Below are 5921 nucleotides of genomic sequence, written 5' to 3'. Positions count from 1 at the left end.
TCATTATTTTGGTTTAATTCCCATGTGATTATCATTGTTGTTATCGATACTTGAGTCTATTCTTCTCATACTTTGTACTTGCATGCTTATTTCACTCTTGCATCTAGTGCTAGTGATATGCCTCCATGATCATATTGATGTCTTACTTGTATGTTGTAGCCACCATGTATTTAAGACGCTTTCCTCTCTTTGGCATTCATTCTCACTTGAATTTTTCTAACTCCGGTGTTTATCTCCTTGAGTTTAATGTTTCCTATTTTCTCTCCTTTTTCAAGATGGCCACTAAGAAAGGGAAAGAAAAGGCCTCTGAAAAGGCACCGGCTAAAAGGACGATTCAAAGAGCATTCGTTAAGGCACAAGCCTCCTCAAAAGTCAAGCCATCTACTAAGCGGTTGAAGAGGACCATCAGAGTTGATTAAGCGGAGAAGGAATTTCCCGTAAAGGACTCCACACGATTCACGAACCGCTATTGTGAGCGGGTGTTCCCAATCTTGGCAGAGAGAAACTACCACAATGAGCACCTCCTACTCTTTCCAGAACACTTCGTTCAATTTGTGGTGCCCCGCATTGAGAGGAGATATTGGGGATTCCTAAATCGGAGGCCGAGCAAAGCTAATCTCTCTTGGGTAGTTGAATTCTACGCCAATTATCACTCGCCTACCCTTCAATCAGTTTTTGTGCGCCAAAAGCAAGTTCCTTGATGAACGGATTTTTGCTAGTAAAGAATTCACAATAAATTCTCGTTGCTAGTATAGTTTCTAAACCAACAAAGAATCCTTTCATACAAAAATTTGTTTGTCACTAAAGCAAACCCAATAAAAATAAACCGAAGTATTTAAACCTCGGGTCATCTCTCAAGGAATTGCAGGGAGGTGTATCTATTATTGGTTATGGAAAAGTATCTTTTTGAGTTTTTAAATGTTGAACAAGGAATGTAAATGAGAAGAAAATAAACTAATAATTAAGAAAAGTTTTAACAAGTATTGAGAATTGGAATTCCTATCCTCATTATCATCATCAATTATGATAGTAATTGTCTGTTGCTCCCACTTAGTCAACCTCTAACTATGAAGGAAAGTCAAGTGGATAAATCAATTTGATTCCTCAAGTCCTAGTCAACTCTCAAGGAAAGACTAGAGTTAGTGGAATTCAAATCAACTAGCAAGTCTCAAATACCAATCAATAAAAGACCTTTGATAATTCAAGAGTCTCCAATTAATCAATCTAAGTTAAGAATAGGAAAATCTAACTTAAAATCCTCCCAAGCATTTTATCAAACACTTGGAAGGCACAACATAAAGGCATAGAAAAGCAATAAGAGATAATAAAATCGAAACAACCAATTGAAAGCATCAATAACATAAATTGAAGAAAGCAATCATAAATATGAAATACCTCAAATTGCATTAAATAGAAAATCAAATCTAACATGAGAATTCATAAACTAAAGTGGATAAATAAATAAATCACCAAGAGAAGAGAAACTAAAGTGCTAGAATAAATCAGAATTGAAGAGAAACTAAACTAAAGTAAAGTAGAAATCTAAAATTGAAAATAGCTAAACCTAAGAATCCTAAAACTTAGAGAGAGGAGAGGCTCTCTCTAGAAAACTACATCTAAAACTTAAAATTATGTGAATGAAAGTTGTATGAATGATTCCTCCACTCTACGGCCTCTAATCTGTGTTTTTGGGCTTGGAATTGGGCCAAAAACAGCCCAGAAATTGCCCCTAGTATTTTTTGATACGTATAGCACGTGGCTTTGTCACGCGTACGCATCACTGAACTTTCATAAGGTCACGCGTACGCGTTATCCATGCGTGCACGTCGCCTAAATGTATGGCAACTATAACAAATTGCATAACATTTTGAAGCCCTGGATCTTAGCTTTCCAATGCAACTAAAACCGCCTCATTCGGATCTCTGTAGCTCAAGTTATGATCGATTTAGTACGAAGAGGTCAGGCTTGACAGCTTAGCAATTCCTTCAAAATCTTGTATTCCTTCCACTTTTGCATGCTTCCTTTCCATCCTCTAAGCCATTCCTGCCCTATAAACCCTGAAAACACTTAAAAAACATATCACGGCATCGAATGGTAATAAGAGAGGATTAAACATAGAAAATTTAAGGTGAAAGAAGCATGTTTTCAATCATAGCACAAAATTAGGAGGGAAAATGTAAAACATGCGAATTCTATGAATAAGTGTGAGAATAGTGGATAAAATGCACTCAATTAAGCACAAGATAAACCCTAAAAAATGGGATTTATCAATCTCCCCACACTTAAACATTAGCATGTCCTCATGCTAAGCTCAAGAGAGCCAAAAGAATGAAGAGAAATGGTAGAATATATGAAATGCAACCTATCTATATAAATGCAGCTAAATGTGAAATGCTTCTACCTACTTGGTTAAAAGTAAATAAATCTTTTAAGAACAAATATGAACTGGATTTTACTATTTCAAATTATAAAAATATAGTACAAATAGACTTGCAAGAAGAAAATATCTCATGAAAGCCGGGAACAAAGAATCGAGCATCGAACCCTCACCGGAAGTGTATATACTCTAATCACTCATGTGTTTAAGGTTCGATTCTCTCAATTCTCTATGAACCTTGCTTTCTAAGGTTTGCTTTTCTTCTACCAATCAACAAATAATTTGATGCACAAATACACATATCAAGAGGTCTTTTAAGGGTTTTAATGGGGTTAGGGTCAAGGTAGGATTGTATTTGGTTAAGTGGACTAAAATTTGAATCCTTAATTAACCCAAACTTCCCACCTAACTTAGGACAATCCATGTAATCAGAATACAAAACCTAACTATCCATTAACCATGTTTTCCACATATTCATGCATCTTAATTTTGAGTACAGTACATATACATTGCTATCAGCATTTACTTTGGGACATTTTGTTCCCTTTTTATTAGATTTTTTTTTCTTTTTCTCTCTTTTTTTTCTTTCTTATTATTTTTTTTCAATGCATATGATTAAGATATTGAATGTATGAACATGTCCTCAATATTCTTTTCACATTTTCACATAAAGTCTAACATACTCAATTTCCAAACCAATTATTTTAAAACCCAATTTCCCCACACTTAAATCATGAATACTCTCACTAGTCTAAGCTAACCAAGGATTCAAATTAAGGAAATTATTGTTTTCCACTTAGAGTTAGTGATGAGCTAAAGTAAAGAATAAATGGGGTTAAAAGGCTCAACATTGGTTTACAAAGGATAATGAAAAGGTTAAGGCCATATGGGTATGTAAGCTCAGTGAAACAAGGCCTTAATCATATAAGTGCATACATACATCAAATAAGGGAAATATAGAATTAAGCAAGACAAAGATCATAATTATAGAGAGAAAAATACACCAATAAAATATTGGTTGATAAAATACAACCAATCAAATAGGCTCAAAAATCTCACAGGGTTTGTGTGTTCGAGCTCTAAAACCATGTTCCAAAATAAAATTCTTCAAACAAGTTTAACAAAAATTTTAATTCAAATTAGTGAAATGCTATAAAATATTTTCTTGGAAAAGAAATTATTACTTCAACCCAGTAGTGGTAAAATATGCACAAAATCAAGCAAACATGCAATCAAATATGCAAATGCAACAATGAACTAACAAAGAAAATAAAACTTCGGTGTTGAGAAGAAAATAACTAACCCACGGAAGTCGGTATCGACCTCCCCATACTTAATGATTGCACCATCCTCAGTGCACGCTGAGATGTGCAAGTGGACGGGTGGCTCCAACTGATGCGTTTTTGATAAACCACTATTTTATGGTTTATATTGTGTTTAATTATGTTGTTTTATCATGATCTTTACCCACTTATTCATTAAATTAGCATGCATTTATAATTCCTTCCTAAAGTTATTGCATGATTGAAAACTTGCTTCCTAGAGACTTTTAATTATGTATTTTATTTCTCCTTTATTCCATTCGATGCCGTGATCTGTGTGTTAAGTGTTTCAGGCTTTATAGGGCATGAATGAGTTAGAGATTGGAAAGGAAGCTTGCAAAAAATGGAAGGAACACAAGAAATTGAGGAGATGACCAGCGAGAAGCGACGCGGCCGCATGGATGACGCGACCGCACGAAAGAGAGGAAATTGCAATGACGCGGCCGCATGGATGACGCGGCCGTGCGAATTGGAAACTGCACAAGTGACGCGGAGGCGTGGACGACGCGCCCGCGTGGTAAAGCGAAACACCGAATGACGCGTCCGCGTGACATGCGCGATCTGCATAATCGCTGGGGGCGATTTCGGGCCTTATTTTGACCCAGTTTTCGGCCCAGAAAAGCAGACTAGAGCCAGAGAACATGCAGAAACCAAAAACAACATTCATTCCACATAGTTTTAGTTTGGAAATCTAGTTTTCCTCTCCTCTAGGTTTTCTCTCTACACATTCATAGTTTTTAGGATTTGTTATTTTCATTGTTTTTGCATTGGGATATTGAGAAGAGTTATTGCCTCATCAAGACTTCGACATTCTAGTTCGTTCTCTTTACTTGTCTTTTACTCTTCCATGTTTCTTAATTTACTTAACTTTACTATTGGATTATTTTAGCATTTATTAATACAAGAATTACTTTTATTTTTAATTAATCTTTTGATCATTATTTATCATGTCTTTCTTTAATTCCCTTTCTTATGTTATGAATTTTACATTTACAATGAGCGAGTAGTTCCCTAACTTGATGGGGAGTTGATTGAAAGGAACCCTTGAGTTGGGATGCTCAAGAGAAAGATTGTAATTGGGTTTATTGTTGGATTGCTCTCTAGTCACTAACACCAATCCTCCCAAGAGCGGATTGGAACTTGTGGATAGAAACAGCATTCCAACTTGTTTAACTTTCCCTTACCTAGTAAGGGATAACTAAACAGAATAACCCCCAATTATCAACTAATCTTGAGAGTACTGCAACAAGAATAGGGCTTCCAACTAATCTACTCCCAGTCAAGGCTTTTATTTAAATTACATTAATTCTCTAATTTAATTTCCTGTCATTCAACTCAAATCTTTTTGAAAACCATCTGATTAATAAAATAGCACACTTTCCTGCAACTCGTTGGGAGACGACCTGGGATTCATACTCCCAGTATTTTAATTTTAATTTCTGTGAAACCCTTTTTTAAATTGATAAGCGGATTTCTGGTTGGTTGAGGACTATATTCGCAACGCATATCTTATAACAATTCTTAACTCGCCAATTTCCGCCAACATCAATTTTTGGCGCCGTTGCCGGGAAGTTGCAATAGAGTGCTAAAGTTATTGATTGGATTTTATTTATTTGTATTTTATTTTATTTTACTACTATGAGCTGCTTGTTTCTTTCGTTGGATGATGCGTTCGCTTCCTGACCCAAGCTTGCTAGTATTCGATCCTGAGATTGAAAGAACTATTTCAAGAATAAGGCAAGCTCGGCGTGATGGTGTAGATGAAACTTCAATTTTGCTGAAAGCTTTCCCGTTTTCTCTTGAGGGGAAGGCAAGAGAGTGGTACTACACTCAACCAGCAGCAATTGTATCCAACTGGGATACACTGAGAAGAGAATTCTTGGAAAAGTTCTTTCTAGCTGAAGTTACTAATAAACTGAGGAAAGATATTTCTATGATTGTTCAGGATGATTCTAAAACTCTCTATGAGTACTGGGAGCGCTTCAATAATCTTCTGGAAGCTTGCCCCCACCATATGATTGACAAGATAGTGTTACTCGGTTATGTCACACAGGGCATGAGGCCCCAAGATAAGACCACATTGGAAAGTGCTAGCAATAGGTTTATGAAAAAGTACAAGACCACTGATGAGGCATGGCAATTGATCAGTGACTTAGCTGAATCTACTAGGAATCACAGGCAGAAACAAGGCCGTGCAAAAGCCGTTGCCGAAGTATCCTCTA

General features: G+C 36.1%; 1 non-coding gene across 1 annotated transcript; it reads right to left on the bottom strand.

Annotated features, from left to right (window-relative positions):
- Nucleotides 1-5611: 5611 nt before the first annotated feature.
- On the bottom strand, nucleotides 5612-5719 carry LOC112731041 (small nucleolar RNA R71). Its single transcript, XR_003166837.1, has one exon. It is a non-coding gene; the product is annotated as a small nucleolar RNA R71 (small nucleolar RNA).
- Between the last annotated feature and the right edge of the window lie 202 nt (nucleotides 5720-5921).

The sequence above is a fragment of the Arachis hypogaea genome, chromosome 12, assembly GCF_003086295.3.
Source record: "Arachis hypogaea cultivar Tifrunner chromosome 12, arahy.Tifrunner.gnm2.J5K5, whole genome shotgun sequence".
Lineage (NCBI taxonomy): Eukaryota > Viridiplantae > Streptophyta > Magnoliopsida > Fabales > Fabaceae > Arachis > Arachis hypogaea.
Note: the sequence above shows the minus strand (reverse complement) of the source record. Positions and strands in the feature narration are given on the sequence as shown.